This window comes from Atractosteus spatula (genome assembly GCF_055471065.1).
Source record: "Atractosteus spatula isolate fAtrSpa1 chromosome 10 unlocalized genomic scaffold, fAtrSpa1.hap1 SUPER_10_unloc_3, whole genome shotgun sequence".
NCBI classification, from domain to species: domain Eukaryota; kingdom Metazoa; phylum Chordata; class Actinopteri; order Semionotiformes; family Lepisosteidae; genus Atractosteus; species Atractosteus spatula.
In genome coordinates, this window is record NW_028296623.1 from 512,057 (window position 1) to 535,137 (window position 23,081).

The 23,081-nt window shown below is 54.7% G+C and overlaps 29 non-coding genes across 29 annotated transcripts; 21 read left to right on the forward strand and 8 right to left on the reverse strand.

Annotated features, from left to right (window-relative positions):
* Positions 1-81: 81 nt before the first annotated feature.
* trnaf-gaa (transfer RNA phenylalanine (anticodon GAA)) lies at positions 82-154 on the forward strand. Its single transcript has one exon. It is a non-coding gene; the product is annotated as a tRNA-Phe (tRNA).
* Positions 155-263: 109 nt separating this feature from the next.
* Positions 264-336, forward strand: trnav-aac (transfer RNA valine (anticodon AAC)). The gene has a single exon. It is a non-coding gene; the product is annotated as a tRNA-Val (tRNA).
* A 555-nt stretch (positions 337-891) lies between these two features.
* trnah-gug (transfer RNA histidin (anticodon GUG)) lies at positions 892-963 on the reverse strand. Its single transcript has one exon. It is a non-coding gene; the product is annotated as a tRNA-His (tRNA).
* A 726-nt stretch (positions 964-1,689) lies between these two features.
* Positions 1,690-1,762, forward strand: trnag-ccc (transfer RNA glycine (anticodon CCC)). The gene has a single exon. It is a non-coding gene; the product is annotated as a tRNA-Gly (tRNA).
* Positions 1,763-2,382: 620 nt separating this feature from the next.
* On the reverse strand, positions 2,383-2,454 carry trnad-guc (transfer RNA aspartic acid (anticodon GUC)). The gene has a single exon. It is a non-coding gene; the product is annotated as a tRNA-Asp (tRNA).
* A 1,197-nt stretch (positions 2,455-3,651) lies between these two features.
* trnav-aac (transfer RNA valine (anticodon AAC)) lies at positions 3,652-3,724 on the forward strand. Its single transcript has one exon. It is a non-coding gene; the product is annotated as a tRNA-Val (tRNA).
* Positions 3,725-5,082: 1,358 nt separating this feature from the next.
* On the forward strand, positions 5,083-5,155 carry trnag-ccc (transfer RNA glycine (anticodon CCC)). The gene has a single exon. It is a non-coding gene; the product is annotated as a tRNA-Gly (tRNA).
* Positions 5,156-5,775: 620 nt separating this feature from the next.
* On the reverse strand, positions 5,776-5,847 carry trnad-guc (transfer RNA aspartic acid (anticodon GUC)). The gene has a single exon. It is a non-coding gene; the product is annotated as a tRNA-Asp (tRNA).
* Positions 5,848-6,860: 1,013 nt separating this feature from the next.
* On the forward strand, positions 6,861-6,933 carry trnaf-gaa (transfer RNA phenylalanine (anticodon GAA)). Its single transcript has one exon. It is a non-coding gene; the product is annotated as a tRNA-Phe (tRNA).
* A 109-nt stretch (positions 6,934-7,042) lies between these two features.
* trnav-aac (transfer RNA valine (anticodon AAC)) lies at positions 7,043-7,115 on the forward strand. Its single transcript has one exon. It is a non-coding gene; the product is annotated as a tRNA-Val (tRNA).
* A 560-nt stretch (positions 7,116-7,675) lies between these two features.
* trnah-gug (transfer RNA histidin (anticodon GUG)) lies at positions 7,676-7,747 on the reverse strand. The gene has a single exon. It is a non-coding gene; the product is annotated as a tRNA-His (tRNA).
* A 726-nt stretch (positions 7,748-8,473) lies between these two features.
* Positions 8,474-8,546, forward strand: trnag-ccc (transfer RNA glycine (anticodon CCC)). Its single transcript has one exon. It is a non-coding gene; the product is annotated as a tRNA-Gly (tRNA).
* Positions 8,547-10,264: 1,718 nt separating this feature from the next.
* On the forward strand, positions 10,265-10,337 carry trnaf-gaa (transfer RNA phenylalanine (anticodon GAA)). Its single transcript has one exon. It is a non-coding gene; the product is annotated as a tRNA-Phe (tRNA).
* Positions 10,338-10,446: 109 nt separating this feature from the next.
* trnav-aac (transfer RNA valine (anticodon AAC)) lies at positions 10,447-10,519 on the forward strand. The gene has a single exon. It is a non-coding gene; the product is annotated as a tRNA-Val (tRNA).
* Positions 10,520-11,079: 560 nt separating this feature from the next.
* trnah-gug (transfer RNA histidin (anticodon GUG)) lies at positions 11,080-11,151 on the reverse strand. The gene has a single exon. It is a non-coding gene; the product is annotated as a tRNA-His (tRNA).
* A 201-nt stretch (positions 11,152-11,352) lies between these two features.
* trnae-uuc (transfer RNA glutamic acid (anticodon UUC)) lies at positions 11,353-11,424 on the forward strand. The gene has a single exon. It is a non-coding gene; the product is annotated as a tRNA-Glu (tRNA).
* A 453-nt stretch (positions 11,425-11,877) lies between these two features.
* trnag-ccc (transfer RNA glycine (anticodon CCC)) lies at positions 11,878-11,950 on the forward strand. The gene has a single exon. It is a non-coding gene; the product is annotated as a tRNA-Gly (tRNA).
* A 1,705-nt stretch (positions 11,951-13,655) lies between these two features.
* On the forward strand, positions 13,656-13,728 carry trnaf-gaa (transfer RNA phenylalanine (anticodon GAA)). The gene has a single exon. It is a non-coding gene; the product is annotated as a tRNA-Phe (tRNA).
* Positions 13,729-13,837: 109 nt separating this feature from the next.
* On the forward strand, positions 13,838-13,910 carry trnav-aac (transfer RNA valine (anticodon AAC)). Its single transcript has one exon. It is a non-coding gene; the product is annotated as a tRNA-Val (tRNA).
* Positions 13,911-14,470: 560 nt separating this feature from the next.
* Positions 14,471-14,542, reverse strand: trnah-gug (transfer RNA histidin (anticodon GUG)). The gene has a single exon. It is a non-coding gene; the product is annotated as a tRNA-His (tRNA).
* A 726-nt stretch (positions 14,543-15,268) lies between these two features.
* trnag-ccc (transfer RNA glycine (anticodon CCC)) lies at positions 15,269-15,341 on the forward strand. The gene has a single exon. It is a non-coding gene; the product is annotated as a tRNA-Gly (tRNA).
* Positions 15,342-17,046: 1,705 nt separating this feature from the next.
* trnaf-gaa (transfer RNA phenylalanine (anticodon GAA)) lies at positions 17,047-17,119 on the forward strand. Its single transcript has one exon. It is a non-coding gene; the product is annotated as a tRNA-Phe (tRNA).
* A 109-nt stretch (positions 17,120-17,228) lies between these two features.
* On the forward strand, positions 17,229-17,301 carry trnav-aac (transfer RNA valine (anticodon AAC)). The gene has a single exon. It is a non-coding gene; the product is annotated as a tRNA-Val (tRNA).
* Positions 17,302-17,750: 449 nt separating this feature from the next.
* trnah-gug (transfer RNA histidin (anticodon GUG)) lies at positions 17,751-17,822 on the reverse strand. The gene has a single exon. It is a non-coding gene; the product is annotated as a tRNA-His (tRNA).
* A 726-nt stretch (positions 17,823-18,548) lies between these two features.
* Positions 18,549-18,621, forward strand: trnag-ccc (transfer RNA glycine (anticodon CCC)). Its single transcript has one exon. It is a non-coding gene; the product is annotated as a tRNA-Gly (tRNA).
* A 1,869-nt stretch (positions 18,622-20,490) lies between these two features.
* trnav-aac (transfer RNA valine (anticodon AAC)) lies at positions 20,491-20,563 on the forward strand. Its single transcript has one exon. It is a non-coding gene; the product is annotated as a tRNA-Val (tRNA).
* A 560-nt stretch (positions 20,564-21,123) lies between these two features.
* Positions 21,124-21,195, reverse strand: trnah-gug (transfer RNA histidin (anticodon GUG)). The gene has a single exon. It is a non-coding gene; the product is annotated as a tRNA-His (tRNA).
* Positions 21,196-21,396: 201 nt separating this feature from the next.
* Positions 21,397-21,468, forward strand: trnae-uuc (transfer RNA glutamic acid (anticodon UUC)). The gene has a single exon. It is a non-coding gene; the product is annotated as a tRNA-Glu (tRNA).
* A 453-nt stretch (positions 21,469-21,921) lies between these two features.
* Positions 21,922-21,994, forward strand: trnag-ccc (transfer RNA glycine (anticodon CCC)). The gene has a single exon. It is a non-coding gene; the product is annotated as a tRNA-Gly (tRNA).
* The last annotated feature ends 1,087 nt before the right edge of the window (positions 21,995-23,081 follow it).

The window sequence follows — 23,081 nt, forward strand, 5'->3', positions numbered from 1 at the left end:
GAGTGACGTTCCTGCAACACTCTCCCGCTCCTCTTGGTGCGCTCATGCCGCTGGAGCAGGTGGCTGTGGGCTCTGTGCACTGCCGAAATAGCTCAGTTGGGAGAGCGTTAGACTGAAGATCTAAAGGTCCCTGGTTCGATCCCGGGTTTCGGCATTTTGTTTCATCGCGCCCTTTGTTCCTCTCTCCAGCGCCCCCTGCCTAAAGTGACGCTTCCCTTTCTCAGCCCGAAACGCAAGCGAGACACCAGCAGCGGTCCCTGCAGGTTTCCGTAGTGTAGCGGCTATCACGTTCGCCTAACACGCGAAAGGTCCCCGGTTCGAGACCGGGCGGAAACAGCCTCTTGTTGCACGCTCCTGTACTTCACAGAGGTCTTGAGCGACCGGTCATTTGTTCCCAATGTATTTCCGGTGCCTTCATGCACTCTTGTACCAAACGCACGTTCCTTCTGTACGCGGAGCCGATCATTTGCAATTGGGCTGTGCCGACAGACCAGGACGAGCTCTGTCGGCTCAAAAGCAGCGCAGGACCTGCAAGAACAACAGAAAGATTAGCATCCAGTGAGCCCAAGATCTCATCAAGAATCGGCTCCAGCAACAGGGCTGGGCGCATTGTTCCATTCTCCGACCACTCTCGGTGTAAACAAGTCCCTCCTGGTCTTGAAATGCACTTTCCTGCGTTTGCTTTGGTGTAACTGGCTTCCCCTGCATGGGCGAATGTGAAGAAGATCCTTAGTAAGTCGTTGAAGAAAACCGAGAAGAGGTCGGAGTGGCCTCTGTCGTTCATCAACGATCCAGTCAGGCAGTACTCCTCTGTAAAGCGCCGTTCGTTCACATCGATTGGCTTTTTTTTGCCTTCATTCGCGCAAGTAGTAAAAGCAGACGCCCCTATTCTGCCGTGACCCGGATTCGAACCGGGGTTGTTGCGGCCACAACGCAAAGTACTGACCACTATACGATCACGGCGAGTTACCGATACACACATGGTAGGGCGGAAAAGGCTGTGCTCTCTTCGTGTGACCTAATTCGGAAAAGTCCTGACGTTGCATTTCAACTGAGCCCCAGTATACATCGACCCTTCGACACTCTGAGTGACAACTCTCTTGCGTGTTTTCTCATATTTATGTAGTTTGCTTGCATGATGCCCGGAACAGCGGGGTTGTGTGCTCCCATATGGTCTAGCGGTTAGGATTCCTGGTTTTCACCCAGGCGGCCCGGGTTTGACTCCCGGTATGGGAACGTGTCAGTTTTGCCTCCTGCTTTCCAAAAGATCAGCACCGTGTACGAAGGAGCCGCATTAAAACCACTCGAACGTGCAAAACGCGCGAGAAGAGGGGGCGCTTGTTTCCAACCGAAGACTTCTCGCGTGTGAGACGAGCTGATCATCGCTGCAGGAGGTGGGAGGGTTACTCTGGTAGACAGGGCTGACCTTCGGCAATAGGATTTATACTCTCCAAGATGATATTTGCACTTTCTGGAGAGGCGATTTTCTCCACTTCAGTAGCCCGATTTCGTCGATTGCGTGGAGAGGGCTGTAGAATGTGGCGCCGCTTTTCCTGCTCCGTCCATGACAGGCGTGCTGGTCTCTGGAGAGAGAGCACGGTCCATCAGCGCACTCCAATAAAGGCACTGGAAGCAGCTGAATCGCATTGGCGAAGCTCAGCACTGGGCCGCTGGGAAGGGTTTGCTACCGTTTCCGTAGTGTAGTGGTTATCACGTTTGCCTCCCACGCGAAAAGTCCCTGGTTCGAAACTGGGCGGAAACAGACCGGCATCTTTTGTCGCCACGCACAAAAGGGGATTGGGGATTCGCCTAGCGCTGTGATCGCACAGACCCACTCACCTCTTAGTGTGGCGGGATCTGCACAGTGCATGTCGCAGCGCATCCTGCTTTCACTCCAATGCGCGTCCTGATGTACCCCAGTCTCCCGCGTGACAGGTGGGGATAATCACCACTATACTAACGAGGAAGACATCGCTCTCTCCGACCCCCGGCATCGTGTCCCGACCCACCGTGCTGGAAGCCGACGCGTGCTGTGATTTCTTTACGGAGCAGAAATGACAACCGAGGAGCCGAGAGATCATTTCAGCATTTCGCGTCTGAACAGAAAACACAAACGACCAACTCGGAATGACTTGCCTTTGACGCTTATCAAAGCGTTCTTTGTGCATCGAACAGACCCACTCACCTCTTAGTGTGGCAGGATCTGCACACTGCATGTCGCAGCGCTTCCTGCTTTCACTTCAATGTGCTTTCTGATGTCGAGTCGTGTGCCGTGCGGAGGCTCTGAAAGCGAGAGCAATGAAAAGGTGCACGACGCTGTGAAAGAAAACAGAGAAGTGAAAGGCAGTCCTTTCTCTAAGGAGGTAAAAGAAAAGCTTTCTACTCCCCGTCGGGGAATCGAACCCCGGTCTCCCGCGTGACAGGCGGGGATACTTGCCACTATACTAACGAGGAAGACATCACACCCTTCGATCCCCGGCATCGTGTCCCGACCCAGCGTGCTGGAAGGCGACGCGTGCTGTGATTCCTTTACGGAGCAGAAATGACAACCGAGGAGCCGAGAGATCATTTCAGCATTTCGCGTCTGAACGGAAAACACAAACGACCAACTCGGAATGACTTGCTTTTGACGCTTTTCAAAGCGTTCTTTGTGCACGACGACTGCGCCGCCTAGCAGATACAAATGGGTTGTACAACTCTGAACTAGCAAATGGAAGTGGGCTAAGCCCCCTCTCTTTTAGCCCAGGTTCGATCTGTCTCCCAGAATCACCAGGGCGCACGCACACACACACACCCGTGCCGTTGAAGTGCTCTGCTTCATTTCTAAGGGCAACTCAACATTCACTCCTACCCCGAGAACAGAAAAGACAGCGTCCGCAGCAACAACAGCTCAGGTCTCTGCACAGGAACTAAGCTGCCCCCATCTCCTCTGCTCTGCGGCTCCTGCGGAGTGGAGTCCTGTCTGGAGCCGTGTTTGCAGGCGGCGGCTCCCCGCGCTCTGTCTGTGCGTCGTGTCCAAGAGCTCCTGGGAGGAAGAGAGAGCCCTCCCACTCGGGGGCTTTTCCACGGTCTGTGTGAGGAGGGGCGGGTGTGTCCAGTAGCTTATCGAGCGGAAGCCTGGGGCGGCGGAGAGCTGTGATCGTGCAGACCTTGAGGTGTCACCTCTTTGTCTGCTTTCCCGCCCAAGCTCTGCTCCAGAGTAGCCCGGCAACCCCTCACACCTGCACGTGTCACAACCTAAGGTGTGGTCATGAGACACCCATGGGGTGCTGTTCTGTTCTTGCTAATTGTTTCCTGCCCGTCGCAGGCAGGAGTCCATGCGAGGAAGATGCGCTGGACAGAGCTCAGAGGGCGCAGCTGGGTGGCTTTCCTTCTGAGTGACGTTCCTGCAACACTCTCCCGCTCCTCTTGGTGCGCTCATGCCGCAACACAGGAAGGCTGGAGCAGGTGGCTGTGGGCTCTGTGCACTGCCGAAATAGCTCAGTTGGGAGAGCGTTAGACTGAAGATCTAAAGGTCCCTGGTTCGATCGCGGGTTTCGGCATTTTGTTTCATCGCGCCCTTTGTTCCTCTCTCCAGCGCCCCCTGCCTAAAGTGACGCTTCCCTTTCTCAGCCCGAAACGCAAGCGAGACACCAGCAGCGGTCCCTGCAGGTTTCCGTAGTGTAGCGGCTATCACGTTCGCCTAACACGCGAAAGGTCCCCGGTTCGAGACCGGGCGGAAACAGCCTCTTGTTGCACGCTCCTGTACTTCACAGAGGTCTTGAGCGACCGGTCATTTGTTCCCAATGTATTTCCGGTGCCTTCATGCACTCTTGTACCAAACGCACGTTCCTTCTGTACGCGGAGCCGATCATTTGCAATTGGGCTGTGCCGACAGACCAGGACGAGCTCTGTCGGCTCAAAAGCAGCGCAGGACCTGCAAGAACAACAGAAAGATTAGTATCCAGTGAGCCCAAGAGCTCATCAAGAATCGGCTCCAGCAACAGGGCTGGGCGCATTGTTCCATTCTCCGACCACTCTCGGTGTAAACAAGTCTCTCCTGGTCTCTGCTTGAAATGCACTTTCCTGCGTTTGCTTTGGTGTAACTGGCTTCCCCTGCATGGGCGAATGTGAAGAAGATCCTTAGTAAGTCGTTGAAGAAAACCGAGAAGAGGTCGGAGTGGCCTCTGTCGTTCATCAACGATCCAGTCAGGCAGTACTCCTCTGTAAAGCGCCGTTCGTTCACATCGATTGGCTTTCTTTTGCCTTCATTCGCGCAAGTAGTAAAAGTAGATGCCCCTATTCTGCCGTGACCCGGATTCGAACCGAGGTTGTTGCGGCCACAACGCAAAGTACTGACCACTATACGATCACGGCGAGTTACCGATACACACATGGTAGGGCGGAAAAGGCTGTGCTCTCTTCGTGTGACCTAATTCGGAAAAGTCCTGACGTTGCATTTCAACTGAGCCCCAGTATACATCGACCCTTCGACACTCTGAGTGACAACTCTCTTGCGTGTTTTCTCATATTTATGTAGTTTGCTTGCATGATGCCCGGAACAGCGGGGTTGTGTGCTCCCATATGGTCTAGCGGTTAGGATTCCTGGTTTTCACCCAGGCGGCCCGGGTTTGACTCCCGGTATGGGAACGTGTCAGTTTTGCCTCCTGCTTTCCAAAAGATCAGCACCGTGTACGAAGGAGCCGCATTAAAACCACTCGAACGTGCAAAACGCGCGAGAAGAGGGGGCGCTTGTTTCCAACCGAAGACTTCTCGCGTGTGAGACGAGCTGATCATCGCTGCAGGAGGTGGGAGGGTTACTCTGGTAGACAGGGCTGACCTTCGGCAATAGGATTTATACTCTCCAAGATGATATTTGCACTTTCTGGAGAGGCGATTTTCTCCACTTCAGTAGCCCGATTTCGTCGATTGCGTGGAGAGGGCTGTAGAATGTGGCGCCGCATTTCCTGCTCCGTCCATGACAGGCGTGCTGGTCTCTGGAGAGAGAGCACGGTCCATCAGCGCACTCCAATAAAGGCACTGGAAGCAGCTGAATCGCATTGGCGAAGCACAGCACTGGGCCGCTGGAAAGGATTTGCTACCGTTTCCGTAGTGTAGTGGTTATCACGTTTGCCTCCCACGCGAAAAGTCCCTGGTTCGAAACTGGGCGGAAACAGACCGGCTCCTTTTGTCGCCACGCACAAAAGGGGATTGGGGATTCGCCTAGCGCTGTGATCGCACAGACCCACTCACCTCTTAGTGTGGCGGGATCTGCACAGTGCATGTCGCAGCGCATCCTGCTTTCACTCCAATGCGCGTCCTGATGTACCCCAGTCTCCCGCGTGACAGGTGGGGATAATCACCACTATACTAACGAGGAAGACATCGCTCTCTCCGACCCCCGGCATCGTGTCCCGACCCACCGTGCTGGAAGCCGACGCGTGCTGTGATTTCTTTACGGAGCAGAAATGACAACCGAGGAGCCGAGAGATCATTTCAGCATTTCGCGTCTGAACAGAAAACACAAACGACCAACTCGGAATGACTTGCCTTTGACGCTTATCAAAGCGTTCTTTGTGCATCGAACAGACCCACTCACCTCTTAGTGTGGCGGGATCTGCACAGTGCATGTCGCAGCGCTTCCTGCTTTCACTTCAATGTGCTTTCTGATGTCGAGTCGTGTGCCGTGCGGAGGCTCTGAAAGCGAGAGCAATGAAAAGGTGCACGACGCTGTGAAAGAAAACAGAGAAGTGAAAGGCAGTCCTTTCTCTAAGGAGGTAAAAGAAAAGCTTTCGACTCCCCGTCGGGGAATCGAACCCCGGTCTCCCGCGTGACAGGCGGGGATACTTGCCACTATACTAACGAGGAAGACATCACACCCTTCGATCCCCGGCATCGTGTCCCGACCCAGCGTGCTGGAAGGCGACGCGTGCTGTGATTCCTTTACGGAGCAGAAATGACAACCGAGGAGCCGAGAGATCATTTCAGCATTTCGCGTCTGAACGGAAAACACAAACGACCAACTCGGAATGACTTGCTTTTGACGCTTTTCAAAGCGTTCTTTGTGCACGACGACTGCGCCGCCTAGCAGATACAAATGGGTTGTACAACTCTGAACTAGCAAATGGAAGAGGGCTAAGCCCCCTCTCTTTTAGCCCAGGTTCGATCTGTCTCCCAGAATCACCAGGGCGCACGCACACACACACACCCGTGCCGTTGAAGTGCTCTGCTTCATTTCTAAGGGCAACTCAACATTCACTCCTACCCCGAGAACAGAAAAGACAGCGTCCGCAGCAACAACAGCTCAGGTCTCTGCACAGGAACTAAGCTGCCCCCATCTCCTCTGCTCTGCGGCTCCTGCGGAGTGGAGTCCTGCCTGGAGCCGTGTTTGCAGGCGGCGGCTCCCCGCGCTCTGTCTGTGCGTCGTGTCCAAGAGCTCCTGGGAGGAAGAGAGAGCCCTCCCACTCGGGTGCTTTTCCACGGTCTGTGTGAGGAGGGGCGGGTGTGTCCAGTAGCTTATCGAGCGGAAGCCTGGGGCGGCGGAGAGCTGTGATCGTGCAGACCTTGAGGTGTCACCTCTTTGTCTGCTTTCCCGCCCCCCCTCCGCCCAAGCTCTGCTCCAGAGTAGCCCGGCAACCCCTCACACCTGCACGTGTCACAACCTAAGGTGTGGTCATGAGACACCCATGGGGTGCTGTTCTGTTCTTGCTAATTGTTTCCTGCCCGTCGCAGGCAGGAGTCCATGCGAGGAAGATGCGCTGGACAGAGCTCAGAGGGCGCAGCTGGGTGGCTTTCCTTCTGAGTGACGTTCCTGCAACACTCTCCCGCTCCTCTTGGTGCGCTCATGCCGCTGGAGCAGGTGGCTGTGGGCTCTGTGCACTGCCGAAATAGCTCAGTTGGGAGAGCGTTAGACTGAAGATCTAAAGGTCCCTGGTTCGATCCCGGGTTTCGGCATTTTGTTTCATCGCGCCCTTTGTTCCTCTCTCCAGCGCCCCCTGCCTAAAGTGACGCTTCCCTTTCTCAGCCCGAAACGCAAGCGAGACACCAGCAGCGGTCCCTGCAGGTTTCCGTAGTGTAGCGGCTATCACGTTCGCCTAACACGCGAAAGGTCCCCGGTTCGAGACCGGGCGGAAACAGCCTCTTGTTGCACGCTCCTGTACTTCACAGAGGTCTTGAGCGACCGGTCATTTGTTCCCAATGTATTTCCGGTGCCTTCATGCACTCTTGTACCAAACGCACGTTCCTTCTGTACGCGGAGCCGATCATTTGCAATTGGGCTGTGCCGACAGACCAGGACGAGCTCTGTCGGCTCAAAAGCAGCGCAGGACCTGCAAGAACAACAGAAAGATTAGCATCCAGTGAGCCCAAGATCTCATCAAGAATCGGCTCCAGCAACAGGGCTGGGCGCATTGTTCCATTCTCCGACCACTCTCGGTGTAAACAAGTCCCTCCTGGTCTCTGCTTGAAATGCACTTTCCTGCGTTTGCTTTGGTGTAACTGGCTTCCCCTGCATGGGCGAATGTGAAGAAGATCCTTAGTAAGTCGTTGAAGAAAACCGAGAAGAGGTCGGAGTGGCCTCTGTCGTTCATCAACGATCCAGTCAGGCAGTACTCCTCTGTAAAGCGCCGTTCGTTCACATCGATTGGCTTTTTTTTGCCTTCATTCGCGCAAGTAGTAAAAGCAGACGCCCCTATTCTGCCGTGACCCGGATTCGAACCGGGGTTGTTGCGGCCACAACGCAAAGTACTGACCACTATACGATCACGGCGAGTTACCGATACACACATGGTAGGGCGGAAAAGGCTGTGCTCTCTTCGTGTGACCTAATTCGGAAAAGTCCTGACGTTGCATTTCAACTGAGCCCCAGTATACATCGACCCTTCGACACTCTGAGTGACAACTCTCTTGCGTGTTTTCTCATATTTATGTAGTTTGCTTGCATGATGCCCGGAACAGCGGGGTTGTGTGCTCCCATATGGTCTAGCGGTTAGGATTCCTGGTTTTCACCCAGGCGGCCCGGGTTTGACTCCCGGTATGGGAACGTGTCAGTTTTGCCTCCTGCTTTCCAAAAGATCAGCACCGTGTACGAAGGAGCCGCATTAAAACCACTCGAACGTGCAAAACGCGCGAGAAGAGGGGGCGCTTGTTTCCAACCGAAGACTTCTCGCGTGGGAGACGAGCTGATCATCGCTGCAGGAGGTGGGAGGGTTACTCTGGTAGACAGGGCTGACCTTCGGCAATAGGATTTATACTCTCCAAGATGATATTTGCACTTTCTGGAGAGGCGATTTTCTCCACTTCAGTAGCCCGATTTCGTCGATTGCGTGGAGAGGGCTGTAGAATGTGGCGCCGCTTTTCCTGCTCCGTCCATGACAGGCGTGCTGGTCTCTGGAGAGAGAGCACGGTCCATCAGCGCACTCCAATAAAGGCACTGGAAGCAGCTGAATCGCATTGGCGAAGCTCAGCACTGGGCCGCTGGGAAGGGTTTGCTACCGTTTCCGTAGTGTAGTGGTTATCACGTTTGCCTCCCACGCGAAAAGTCCCTGGTTCGAAACTGGGCGGAAACAGACCGGCTCCTTTTGTCGCCACGCACAAAAGGGGATTGGGGATTCGCCTAGCGCTGTGATCGCACAGACCCACTCACCTCTTAGTGTGGCGGGATCTGCACAGTGCATGTCGCAGCGCATCCTGCTTTCACTCCAATGCGCGTCCTGATGTACCCCAGTCTCCCGCGTGACAGGTGGGGATAATCACCACTATACTAACGAGGAAGACATCGCTCTCTCCGACCCCCGGCATCGTGTCCCGACCCACCGTGCTGGAAGCCGACGCGTGCTGTGATTTCTTTACGGAGCAGAAATGACAACCGAGGAGCCGAGAGATCATTTCAGCATTTCGCGTCTGAACAGAAAACACAAACGACCAACTCGGAATGACTTGCCTTTGACGCTTATCAAAGCGTTCTTTGTGCATCGAACAGACCCATTCACCTCTTAGTGTGGCGGGATCTGCACAGTGCATGTCGCAGCGCTTCCTGCTTTCACTTCAATGTGCTTTCTGATGTCGAGTCGTGTGCCGTGCGTAGGCTCTGAAAGCGAGAGCAATGAAAAGGTGCACGACGCTGTGAAAGAAAACAGAGAAGTGAAAGGCAGACCTTTCTCTAAGGAGGTAAAAGAAAAGCTTTCTACTCCCCGTCGGGGAATCGAACCCCGGTCTCACGCGTGACAGGCGGGGATACTTGCCACTATACTAACGAGGAAGACATCACACCCTTCGATCCCCGGCATCGTGTCCCGACCCAGCGTGCTGGAAGGCGACGCGTGCTGTGATTCCTTTACGGAGCAGAAATGACAACCGAGGAGCCGAGAGATCATTTCAGCATTTCGCGTCTGAACGGAAAACACAAACGACCAACTCGGAATGACTTGCTTTTGACGCTTTTCAAAGCGTTCTTTGTGCACGACGACTGCGCCGCCTAGCAGATACAAATGGGTTGTACAACTCTGAACTAGCAAATGGAAGTGGGCTAAGCCCCCTCTCTTTTAGCCCAGGTTCGATCTGTCTCCCAGAATCACCAGGGCGCACGCACACACACACACCCGTGCCGTTGAAGTGCTCTGCTTCATTTCTAAGGGCAACTCAACATTCACTCCTACCCCGAGAACAGAAAAGACAGCGTCCGCAGCAACAACAGCTCAGGTCTCTGCACAGGAACTAAGCTGCCCCCATCTCCTCTGCTCTGCGGCTCCTGCGGAGTGGAGTCCTGCCTGGAGCCGTGTTTGCAGGCGGCGGCTCCCCGCGCTCTGTCTGTGCGTCGTGTCCAAGAGCTCCTGGGAGGAAGAGAGAGCCCTCCCACTCGGGGGCTTTTCCACGGTCTGTGTGAGGAGGGGCGGGTGTGTCCAGTAGCTTATCGAGCGGAAGCCTGGGGCGGCGGAGAGCTGTGATCGTGCAGACCTTGAGGTGTCACCTCTTTGTCTGCTTTCCCGCCCCCCCTCCGCCCAAGCTCTGCTCCAGAGTAGCCCGGCAACCCCTCACACCTGCACGTGTCACAACCTAAGGTGTGGTCATGAGACACCCATGGGGTGCTGTTCTGTTCTTGCTAATTGTTTCCTGCCCGTCGCAGGCAGGAGTCCATGCGAGGAAGATGCGCTGGACAGAGCTCAGAGGGCGCAGCTGGGTGGCTTTCCTTCTGAGTGACGTTCCTGCAACACTCTCCCGCACCTCTTGGTGCGCTCATGCCGCAACACAGGAAGGCTGGAGCAGGTGGCTGTGGGCTCTGTGCACTGCCGAAATAGCTCAGTTGGGAGAGCGTTAGACTGAAGATCTAAAGGTCCCTGGTTCGATCCCGGGTTTCGGCATTTTGTTTCATCGCGCCCTTTGTTCCTCTCTCCAGCGCCCCCTGCCTAAAGTGACGCTTCCCTTTCTCAGCCCGAAACGCAAGCGAGACACCAGCAGCAATCCCTGCAGGTTTCCGTAGTGTAGCGGCTATCACGTTCGCCTAACACGCGAAAGGTCCCCGGTTCGAGACCGGGCGGAAACAGCCTCTTGTTGCACGCTCCTGTACTTCACAGAGGTCTTGAGCGACCGGTCATTTGTTCCCAATGTATTTCCGGTGCCTTCATGCACTCTTGTACCAAACGCACGTTCCTTCTGTACGCGGAGCCGATCATTTGCAATTGGGCTGTGCCGACAGACCAGGACGAGCTCTGTCGGCTCAAAAGCAGCGCAGGACCTGCAAGAACAACAGAAAGATTAGCATCCAGTGAGCCCAAGATCTCATCAAGAATCGGCTCCAGCAACAGGGCTGGGCGCATTGTTCCATTCTCCGACCACTCTCGGTGTAAACAAGTCCCTCCTGGTCTCTGCTTGAAATGCACTTTCCTGCGTTTGCTTTGGTGTAACTGGCTTCCCCTGCATGGGCGAATGTGAAGAAGATCCTTAGTAAGTCGTTGAAGAAAACCGAGAAGAGGTCGGAGTGGCCTCTGTCGTTCATCAACGATCCAGTCAGGCAGTACTCCTCTGTAAAGCGCCGTTCGTTCACATCGATTGGCTTTCTTTTGCCTTCATTCGCGCAAGTAGTAAAAGTAGACGCCCCTATTCTGCCGTGACCCGGATTCGAACCGGGGTTGTTGCGGCCACAACGCAAAGTACTGACCACTATACGATCACGGCGAGTTACCGATACACACATGGTAGGGCGGAAAAGGCTGTGCTCTCTTCGTGTGACCTAATTCGGAAAAGTCCTGACGTTGCATTTCAACTGAGCCCCAGTATACATCGACCCTTCGACACTCTGAGTGACAACTCTCTTGCGTGTTTTCTCATATTTATGTAGTTTGCTTGCATGATGCCCGGAACAGCGGGGTTGTGTGCTCCCATATGGTCTAGCGGTTAGGATTCCTGGTTTTCACCCAGGTGGCCCGGGTTTGACTCCCGGTATGGGAACGTGTCAGTTTTGCCTCCTGCTTTCCAAAAGATCAGCACCGTGTACGAAGGAGCCGCATTAAAACCACTCGAACGTGCAAAACGCGCGAGAAGAGGGGGCGCTTGTTTCCAACCGAAGACTTCTCGCGTGTGAGACGAGCTGATCATCGCTGCAGGAGGTGGGAGGGTTACTCTGGTAGACAGGGCTGACCTTCGGCAATAGGATTTATACTCTCCAAGATGATATTTGCACTTTCTGGAGAGGCGATTTTCTCCACTTCAGTAGCCCGATTTCGTCGATTGCGTGGAGAGGGCTGTAGAATGTGGCGCCGCTTTTCCTGCTCCGTCCATGACAGGCGTGCTGGTCTCTGGAGAGAGAGCACGGTCCATCAGCGCACTCCAATAAAGGCACTGGAAGCAGCTGAATCGCATTGGCGAAGCTCAGCACTGGGCCGCTGGGAAGGGTTTGCTACCGTTTCCGTAGTGTAGTGGTTATCACGTTTGCCTCCCACGCGAAAAGTCCCTGGTTCGAAACTGGGCGGAAACAGACCGGCTCCTTTTGTCGCCACGCACAAAAGGGGATTGGGGATTCGCCTAGCGCTGTGATCGCACAGACCCACTCACCTCTTAGTGTGGCGGGATCTGCACAGTGCATGTCGCAGCGCATCCTGCTTTCACTCCAATGCGCGTCCTGATGTACCCCAGTCTCCCGCGTGACAGGTGGGGATAATCACCACTATACTAACGAGGAAGACATCGCTCTCTCCGACCCCCGGCATCGTGTCCCGACCCACCGTGCTGGAAGCCGACGCGTGCTGTGATTTCTTTACGGAGCAGAAATGACAACCGAGGAGCCGAGAGATCATTTCAGCATTTCGCGTCTGAACAGAAAACACAAACGACCAACTCGGAATGACTTGCCTTTGACGCTTATCAAAGCGTTCTTTGTGCATCGAACAGACCCATTCACCTCTTAGTGTGGCGGGATCTGCACAGTGCATGTCGCAGCGCTTCCTGCTTTCACTTCAATGTGCTTTCTGATGTCGAGTCGTGTGCCGTGCGGAGGCTCTGAAAGCGAGAGCAATGAAAAGGTGCACGACGCTGTGAAAGAAAACAGAGAAGTGAAAGGCAGTCCTTTCTCTAAGGAGGTAAAAGAAAAGCTTTCTACTCCCCGTCGGGGAATCGAACCCCGGTCTCACGCGTGACAGGCGGGGATACTTGCCACTATACTAACGAGGAAGACATCACACCCTTCGATCCCCGGCATCGTGTCCCGACCCAGCGTGCTGGAAGGCGACGCGTGCTGTGATTCCTTTACGGAGCAGAAATGACAACCGAGGAGCCGAGAGATCATTTCAGCATTTCGCGTCTGAACGGAAAACACAAACGACCAACTCGGAATGACTTGCTTTTGACGCTTTTCAAAGCGTTCTTTGTGCACGACGACTGCGCCGCCTAGCAGATACAAATGGGTTGTACAACTCTGAACTAGCAAATGGAAGTGGGCTAAGCCCCCTCTCTTTTAGCCCAGGTTCGATCTGTCTCCCAGAATCACCAGGGCGCACGCACACACACACACCCGTGCCGTTGAAGTGCTCTGCTTCATTTCTAAGGGCAACTCAACATTCACTCCTACCCCGAGAACAGAAAAGACAGCGTCCGCAGCAACAACAGCTCAGGTCTCTGCACAGGAACTAAGCTGCCCCCATCTCCTCTGCTCTGCGGCTCCTGCGGAGTGGAGTCCTGCCTGGAGCCGTGTTTGCAGGCGGCGGCTCCCCGCGCTCTGTCTGTGCGTCGTGTCCAAGAGCTCCTGGGAGGAAGAGAGAGCCCTCCCACTCGGGGGCTTTTCCACGGTCTGTGTGAGGAGGGGCGGGTGTGTCCAGTAGCTTATCGAGCGGAAGCCTGGGGCGGCGGAGAGCTGTGATCGTGCAGACCTTGAGGTGTCACCTCTTTGTCTGCTTTCCCGCCCCCCCTCCGCCCAAGCTCTGCTCCAGAGTAGCCCGGCAACCCCTCACACCTGCACGTGTCACAACCTAAGGTGTGGTCATGAGACACCCATGGGGTGCTGTTCTGTTCTTGCTAATTGTTTCCTGCCCGTCGCAGGCAGGAGTCCATGCGAGGAAGATGCGCTGGACAGAGCTCAGAGGGCGCAGCTGGGTGGCTTTCCTTCTGAGTGACGTTCCTGCAACACTCTCCCGCTCCTCTTGGTGCGCTCATGCCGCTGGAGCAGGTGGCTGTGGGCTCTGTGCACTGCCGAAATAGCTCAGTTGGGAGAGCGTTAGACTGAAGATCTAAAGGTCCCTGGTTCGATCCCGGGTTTTGGCATTTTGTTTCATCGCGCCCTTTGTTCCTCTCTCCAGCGCCCCCTGCCTAAAGTGACGCTTCCCTTTCTCAGCCCGAAACGCAAGCGAGACACCAGCAGCGGTCCCTGCAGGTTTCCGTAGTGTAGCGGCTATCACGTTCGCCTAACACGCGAAAGGTCCCCGGTTCGAGACCGGGCGGAAACAGCCTCTTGTTGCACGCTCCTGTACTTCACAGAGGTCTTGAGCGACCGGTCATTTGTTCCCAATGTATTTCCGGTGCCTTCATGCACTCTTGTACCAAACGCACGTTCCTTCTGTACGCGGAGCCGATCATTTGCAATTGGGCTGTGCCGACAGACCAGGACGAGCTCTGTCGGCTCAAAAGCAGCGCAGGACCTGCAAGAACAACAGAAAGATTAGCATCCAGTGAGCCCAAGATCTCATCAAGAATCGGCTCCAGCAACAGGGCTGGGCGCATTGTTCCATTCTCCGACCACTCTCGGTGTAAACAAGTCTCTCCTGGTCTCTGCTTGAAATGCACTTTCCTGCATTTGCTTTGGTGTAACTGGCTTCCCCTGCATGGGCGAATGTGAAGAAGATCCTTAGTAAGTCGTTGAAGAAAACCGAGAAGAGGTCGGAGTGGCCTCTGTCGTTCATCAACGATCCAGTCAGGCAGTACTCCTCTGTAAAGCGCCGTTCGTTCACATCGATTGGCTTTTTTTTGCCTTCATTCGCGCAAGTAGTAAAAGCAGACGCCCCTATTCTGCCGTGACCCGGATTCGAACCGGGGTTGTTGCGGCCACAACGCAAAGTACTGACCACTATACGATCACGGCGAGTTACCGATACACACATGGTAGGGCGGAAAAGGCTGTGCTCTCTTCGTGTGACCTAATTCGGAAAAGTCCTGACGTTGCATTTCAACTGAGCCCCAGTATACATCGACCCTTCGACACTCTGAGTGACAACTCTCTTGCGTGTTTTCTCATATTTATGTAGTTTGCTTGCATGATGCCCGGAACAGCGGGGTTGTGTGCTCCCATATGGTCTAGCGGTTAGGATTCCTGGTTTTCACCCAGGCGGCCCGGGTTTGACTCCCGGTATGGGAACGTGTCAGTTTTGCCTCCTGCTTTCCAAAAGATCAGCACCGTGTACGAAGGAGCCGCATTAAAACCACTCGAACGTGCAAAACGCGCGAGAAGAGGGGGCGCTTGTTTCCAACCGAAGACTTCTCGCGTGTGAGACGAGCTGATCATCGCTGCAGGAGGTGGGAGGGTTACTCTGGTAGACAGGGCTGACCTTCGGCAATAGGATTTATACTCTCCAAGATGATATTTGCACTTTCTGGAGAGGCGATTTTCTCCACTTCAGTAGCCCGATTTCGTCGATTGCGTGGAGAGGGCTGTAGAATGTGGCGCCGCTTTTCCTGCTCCGTCCATGACAGGCGTGCTGGTCTCTGGAGAGAGAGCACGGTCCATCAGCGCACTCCAATAAAGGCACTGGAAGCAGCTGAATCGCATTGACTAAGCTCAGCACTGGGCCGCTGGGAAGGGTTTGCTACCGTTTCCGTAGTGTAGTGGTTATCACGTTTGCCTCCCACGCGAAAAGTCCCTGGTTCGAAACTGGGCGGAAACAGACCGGCTTCTTTTGTCGCCACGCACAAAAGGGGATTGGGGATTCGCCTAGCGCTGTGATCGCACAGACCCACTCACCTCTTAGTGTGGCGGGATCTGCACAGTGCATGTCGCAGCGCATCCTGCTTTCACTCCAATGCGCGTCCTGATGTACCCCAGTCTCCCGCGTGACAGGTGGGGATAATCACCACTATACTAACGAGGAAGACATCGCTCTCTCCGACCCCCGGCATCGTGTCCCGACCCACCGTGCTGGAAGCCGACGCGTGCTGTGATTTCTTTACGGAGCAGAAATGACAACCGAGGAGCCGAGAGATCATTTCAGCATTTCGCGTCTGAACAGAAAACACAAACGACCAACTCGGAATGACTTGCCTTTGACGCTTATCAAAGCGTTCTTTGTGCATCGAACAGACCCACTCACCTCTTAGTGTGGCAGGATCTGCACACTGCATGTCGCAGCGCTTCCTGCTTTCACTTCAATGTGCTTTCTGATGTCGAGTCGTGTGCCGTGCGGAGGCTCTGAAAGCGAGAGCAATGAAAAGGTGCACGACGCTGTGAAAGAAAACAGAGAAGTGAAAGGCAGTCCTTTCTCTAAGGAGGTAAAAGAAAAGCTTTCTACTCCCCGTCGGGGAATCGAACCCCGGTCTCCCACGTGACAGGCGGGGATACTTGCCACTATACTAACGAGGAAGACATCACACCCTTCGATCCCCGGCATCGTGTCCCGACCCAGCGTGCTGGAAGCCGACGCGTGCTGTGATTCCTTTACGGAGCAGAAATGACAACCGAGGAGCCGAGAGATCATTTCAGCATTTCGCGTCTGAACGGAAAACACAAACGACCAACTCGGAATGACTTGCTTTTGACGCTTTTCAAAGCGTTCTTTGTGCACGACGACTGCGCCGCCTAGCAGATACAAATGGGTTGTACAACTCTGAACTAGCAAATGGAAGTGGGCTAAGCCCCCTCTCTTTTAGCCCAGGTTCGATCTGTCTCCCAGAATCACCAGGGCGCACGCACACACACACACCCGTGCCGTTGAAGTGCTCTGCTTCATTTCTAAGGGCAACTCAACATTCACTCCTACCCCGAGAACAGAAAAGACAGCGTCCGCAGCAACAACAGCTCAGGTCTCTGCACAGGAACTAAGCTGCCCCCATCTCCTCTGCTCTGCGGCTCCTGCGGAGTGGAGTCCTGTCTGGAGCCGTGTTTGCAGGCGGCGGCTCCCCGCGCTCTGTCTGTGCGTCGTGTCCAAGAGCTCCTGGGAGGAAGAGAGAGCCCTCCCACTCGGGGGCTTTTCCACGGTCTGTGTGAGGAGGGGCGGGTGTGTCCAGTAGCTTATCGAGCGGAAGCCTGGGGCGGCGGAGAGCTGTGATCGTGCAGACCTTGAGGTGTCACCTCTTTGTCTGCTTTCCCGCCCCCCCTCCGCCCAAGCTCTGCTCCAGAGTAGCCCGGCAACCCCTCACACCTGCACGTGTCACAACCTAAGGTGTGGTCATGAGACACCCATGGGGTGCTGTTCTGTTCTTGCTAATTGTTTCCTGCCCGTCGCAGGCAGGAGTCCATGCGAGGAAGATGCGCTGGACAGAGCTCAGAGGGCGCAGCTGGGTGGCTTTCCTTCTGAGTGACGTTCCTGCAACACTCTCCCGCTCCTCTTGGTGCGCTCATGCCGCTGGAGCAGGTGGCTGTGGGCTCTGTGCACTGCCGAAATAGCTCAGTTGGGAGAGCGTTAGACTGAAGATCTAAAGGTCCCTGGTTCGATCCCGGGTTTTGGCATTTTGTTTCATCGCGCCCTTTGTTCCTCTCTCCAGCGCCCCCTGCCTAAAGTGACGCTTCCCTTTCTCAGCCCGAAACGCAAGCGAGACACCAGCAGCGGTCCCTGCAGGTTTCCGTAGTGTAGCGGCTATCACGTTCGCCTAACACGCGAAAGGTCCCCGGTTCGAGACCGGGCGGAAACAGCCTCTTGTTGCACGCTCCTGTACTTCACAGAGGTCTTGAGCGACCGGTCATTTGTTCCCAATGTATTTCCGGTGCCTTCATGCACTCTTGTACCAAACGCACGTTCCTTCTGTACGCGGAGCCGATCATTTGCAATTGGGCTGTGCCGACAGACCAGGACGAGCTCTGTCGGCTCAAAAGCAGCGCAGGACCTGCAAGAACAACAGAAAGATTAGCATCCAGTGAGCCCAAGATCTCATCAAGAATCGGCTCCAGCAACAGGGCTGGGCGCATTGTTCCATTCTCCGACCACTCTCGGTGTAAACAAGTCTCTCCTGGTCTCTGCTTGAAATGCACTTTCCTGCGTTTGCTTTGGTGTAACTGGCTTCCCCTGCATGGGCGAATGTGAAGAAGATCCTTAGTAAGTCGTTGAAGAAAACCGAGAAGAGGTCAGCAGACGCCCCTATTCTGCCGTGACCCGGATTCGAACCGGGGTTGTTGCGGCCACAACGCAAAGTACTGACCACTATACGATCACGGCGAGTTACCGATACACACATGGTAGGGCGGAAAAGGCTGTGCTCTCTTCGTGTGACCTAATTCGGAAAAGTCCTGACGTTGCATTTCAACTGAGCCCCAGTATACATCGACCCTTCGACACTCTGAGTGACAACTCTCTTGCGTGTTTTCTCATATTTATGTAGTTTGCTTGCATGATGCCCGGAACAGCGGGGTTGTGTGCTCCCATATGGTCTAGCGGTTAGGATTCCTGGTTTTCACCCAGGCGGCCCGGGTTTGACTCCCGGTATGGGAACGTGTCAGTTTTGCCTCCTGCTTTCCAAAAGATCAGCACCGTGTACGAAGGAGCCGCATTAAAACCACTCGAACGTGCAAAACGCGCGAGAAGAGGGGGCGCTTGTTTCCAACCGAAGACTTCTCGCGTGTGAGACGAGCTGATCATCGCTGCAGGAGGTGGGAGGGTTACTCTGGTAGACAGGGCTGACCTTCGGCAATAGGATTTATACTCTCCAAGATGATATTTGCACTTTCTGGAGAGGCGATTTTCTCCACTTCAGTAGCCCGATTTCGTCGATTGCGTGGAGAGGGCTGTAGAATGTGGCGCCGCTTTTCCTGCTCCGTCCATGACAGGCGTGCTGGTCTCTGGAGAGAGAGCACGGTCCATCAGCGCACTCCAATAAAGGCACTGGAAGCAGCTGAATCGCATTGACTAAGCTCAGCACTGGGCCGCTGGGAAGGGTTTGCTACCGTTTCCGTAGTGTAGTGGTTATCACGTTTGCCTCCCACGCGAAAAGTCCCTGGTTCGAAACTGGGCGGAAACAGATCGGCTTCTTTTGTCGCCACGCACAAAAGGGGATTGGGGATTCGCCTAGCGCTGTGATCGCACAGACCCACTCACCTCTTAGTGTGGCGGGATCTGCACAGTGCATGTCGCAGCGCATCCTGCTTTCACTCCAATGCGCGTCCTGATGTACCCCAGTCTCCCGCGTGACAGGTGGGGATAATCACCACTATACTAACGAGGAAGACATCGCTCTCTCCGACCCCCGGCATCGTGTCCCGACCCACCGTGCTGGAAGCCGACGCGTGCTGTGATTTCTTTACGGAGCAGAAATGACAACCGAGGAGCCGAGAGATCATTTCAGCATTTCGCGTCTGAACAGAAAACACAAACGACCAACTCGGAATGACTTGCCTTTGACGCTTATCAAAGCGTTCTTTGTGCATCGAACAGACCCACTCACCTCTTAGTGTGGCAGGATCTGCACACTGCATGTCGCAGCGCTTCCTGCTTTCACTTCAATGTGCTTTCTGATGTCGAGTCGTGTGCCGTGCGGAGGCTCTGAAAGCGAGAGCAATGAAAAGGTGCACGACGCTGTGAAAGAAAACAGAGAAGTGAAAGGCAGTCCTTTCTCTAAGGAGGTAAAAGAAAAGCTTTCTACTCCCCGTCGGGGAATCGAACCCCGGTCTCCCACGTGACAGGCGGGGATACTTGCCACTATACTAACGAGGAAGACATCACACCCTTCGATCCCCGGCATCGTGTCCCGACCCAGCGTGCTGGAAGCCGACGCGTGCTGTGATTCCTTTACGGAGCAGAAATGACAACCGAGGAGCCGAGAGATCATTTCAGCATTTCGCGTCTGAACGGAAAACACAAACGACCAACTCGGAATGACTTGCTTTTGACGCTTTTCAAAGCGTTCTTTGTGCACGACGACTGCGCCGCCTAGCAGATACAAATGGGTTGTACAACTCTGAACTAGCAAATGGAAGTGGGCTAAGCCCCCTCTCTTTTAGCCCAGGTTCGATCTGTCTCCCAGAATCACCAGGGCGCACGCACACACACACACCCGTGCCGTTGAAGTGCTCTGCTTCATTTCTAAGGGCAACTCAACATTCACTCCTACCCCGAGAACAGAAAAGACAGCGTCCGCAGCAACAACAGCTCAGGTCTCTGCACAGGAACTAAGCTGCCCCCATCTCCTCTGCTCTGCGGCTCCTGCGGAGTGGAGTCCTGTCTGGAGCCGTGTTTGCAGGCGGCGGCTCCCCGCGCTCTGTCTGTGCGTCGTGTCCAAGAGCTCCTGGGAGGAAGAGAGAGCCCTCCCACTCGGGGGCTTTTCCACGGTCTGTGTGAGGAGGGGCGGGTGTGTCCAGTAGCTTATCGAGCGGAAGCCTGGGGCGGCGGAGAGCTGTGATCGTGCAGACCTTGAGGTGTCACCTCTTTGTCTGCTTTCCCGCCCCCCCTCCGCCCAAGCTCTGCTCCAGAGTAGCCCGGCAACCCCTCACACCTGCACGTGTCACAACCTAAGGTGTGGTCATGAGACACCCATGGGGTGCTGTTCTGTTCTTGCTAATTGTTTCCTGCCCGTCGCAGGCAGGAGTCCATGCGAGGAAGATGCGCTGGACAGAGCTCAGAGGGCGCAGCTGGGTGGCTTTCCTTCTGAGTGACGTTCCTGCAACACTCTCCCGCTCCTCTTGGTGCGCTCATGCCGCTGGAGCAGGTGGCTGTGGGCTCTGTGCACTGCCGAAATAGCTCAGTTGGGAGCGCGTTAGACTGAAGATCTAAAGGTCCCTGGTTCGATCGCGGGTTTCGGCATTTGTTCCTCTCTCCAGCGCCCCCTGCCTAAAGTGACGCTTCCCTTTCTCAGCCCGAAACGCAAGCGAGACACCAGCAGCGGTCCCTGCAGGTTTCCGTAGTGTAGCGGCTATCACGTTCGCCTAACACGCGAAAGGTCCCCGGTTCGAGACCGGGCGGAAACAGCCTCTTGTTGCACGCTCCTGTACTTCACAGAGGTCTTGAGCGACCGGTCATTTGTTCCCAATGTATTTCCGGTGCCTTCATGCACTCTTGTACCAAACGCACGTTCCTTCTGTACGCGGAGCCGATCATTTGCAATTGGGCTGTGCCGACAGACCAGGACGAGCTCTGTCGGCTCAAAAGCAGCGCAGGACCTGCAAGAACAACAGAAAGATTAGCATCCAGTGAGCCCAAGATCTCATCAAGAATCGGCTCCAGCAACAGGGCTGGGCGCATTGTTCCATTCTCCGACCACTCTCGGTGTAAACAAGTCCCTCCTGGTCTCTGCTTGAAATGCACTTTCCTGCGTTTGCTTTGGTGTAACTGGCTTCCCCTGCATGGGCGAATGTGAAGAAGATCCTTAGTAAGTCGTTGAAGAAAACCGAGAAGAGGTCGGAGTGGCCTCTGTCGTTCATCAACGATCCAGTCAGGCAGTACTCCTCTGTAAAGCGCCGTTCGTTCACATCGATTGGCTTTCTTTTGCCTTCATTCGCGCAAGTAGTAAAAGTAGACGCCCCTATTCTGCCGTGACCCGGATTCGAACCGGGGTTGTTGCGGCCACAACGCAAAGTACTGACCACTATACGATCACGGCGAGTTACCGATACACACATGGTAGGGCGGAAAAGGCTGTGCTCTCTTCGTGTGACCTAATTCGGAAAAGTCCTGACGTTGCATTTCAACTGAGCCCCAGTATACATCGACCCTTCGACACTCTGAGTGACAACTCTCTTGCGTGTTTTCTCATATTTATGTAGTTTGCTTGCATGATGCCCGGAACAGCGGGGTTGTGTGCTCCCATATGGTCTAGCGGTTAGGATTCCTGGTTTTCACCCAGGTGGCCCGGGTTTGACTCCCGGTATGGGAACGTGTCAGTTTTGCCTCCTGCTTTCCAAAAGATCAGCACCGTGTACGAAGGAGCCGCATTAAAACCACTCGAACGTGCAAAACGCGCGAGAAGAGGGGGCGCTTGTTTCCAACCGAAGACTTCTCGCGTGTGAGACGAGCTGATCATCGCTGCAGGAGGTGGGAGGGTTACTCTGGTAGACAGGGCTGACCTTCGGCAATAGGATTTATACTCTCCAAGATGATATTTGCACTTTCTGGAGAGGCGATTTTCTCCACTTCAGTAGCCCGATTTCGTCGATTGCGTGGAGAGGGCTGTAGAATGTGGCGCCGCTTTTCCTGCTCCGTCCATGACAGGCGTGCTGGTCTCTGGAGAGAGAGCACGGTCCATCAGCGCACTCCAATAAAGGCACTGGAAGCAGCTGAATCGCATTGGCGAAGCTCAGCACTGGGCCGCTGGGAAGGGTTTGCTACCGTTTCCGTAGTGTAGTGGTTATCACGTTTGCCTCCCACGCGAAAAGTCCCTGGTTCGAAACTGGGCGGAAACAGACCGGCTCCTTTTGTCGCCACGCACAAAAGGGGATTGGGGATTCGCCTAGCGCTGTGATCGCACAGACCCACTCACCTCTTAGTGTGGCGGGATCTGCACAGTGCATGTCGCAGCGCATCCTGCTTTCACTCCAATGCGCGTCCTGATGTACCCCAGTCTCCCGCGTGACAGGTGGGGATAATCACCACTATACTAACGAGGAAGACATCGCTCTCTCCGACCCCCGGCATCGTGTCCCGACCCACCGTGCTGGAAGCCGACGCGTGCTGTGATTTCTTTACGGAGCAGAAATGACAACCGAGGAGCCGAGAGATCATTTCAGCATTTCGCGTCTGAACAGAAAACACAAACGACCAACTCGGAATGACTTGCCTTTGACGCTTATCAAAGCGTTCTTTGTGCATCGAACAGACCCATTCACCTCTTAGTGTGGCGGGATCTGCACAGTGCATGTCGCAGCGCTTCCTGCTTTCACTTCAATGTGCTTTCTGATGTCGAGTCGTGTGCCGTGCGGAGGCTCTGAAAGCGAGAGCAATGAAAAGGTGCACGACGCTGTGAAAGAAAACAGAGAAGTGAAAGGCAGTCCTTTCTCTAAGGAGGTAAAAGAAAAGCTTTCTACTCCCCGTCGGGGAATCGAACCCCGGTCTCACGCGTGACAGGCGGGGATACTTGCCACTATACTAACGAGGAAGACATCACACCCTTCGATCCCCGGCATCGTGTCCCGACCCAGCGTGCTGGAAGGCGACGCGTGCTGTGATTCCTTTACGGAGCAGAAATGACAACCGAGGAGCCGAGAGATCATTTCAGCATTTCGCGTCTGAACGGAAAACACAAACGACCAACTCGGAATGACTTGCTTTTGACGCTTTTCAAAGCGTTCTTTGTGCACGACGACTGCGCCGCCTAGCAGATACAAATGGGTTGTACAACTCTGAACTAGCAAATGGAAGTGGGCTAAGCCCCCTCTCTTTTAGCCCAGGTTCGATCTGTCTCCCAGAATCACCAGGGCGCACGCACACACACACACCCGTGCCGTTGAAGTGCTCTGCTTCATTTCTAAGGGCAACTCAACATTCACTCCT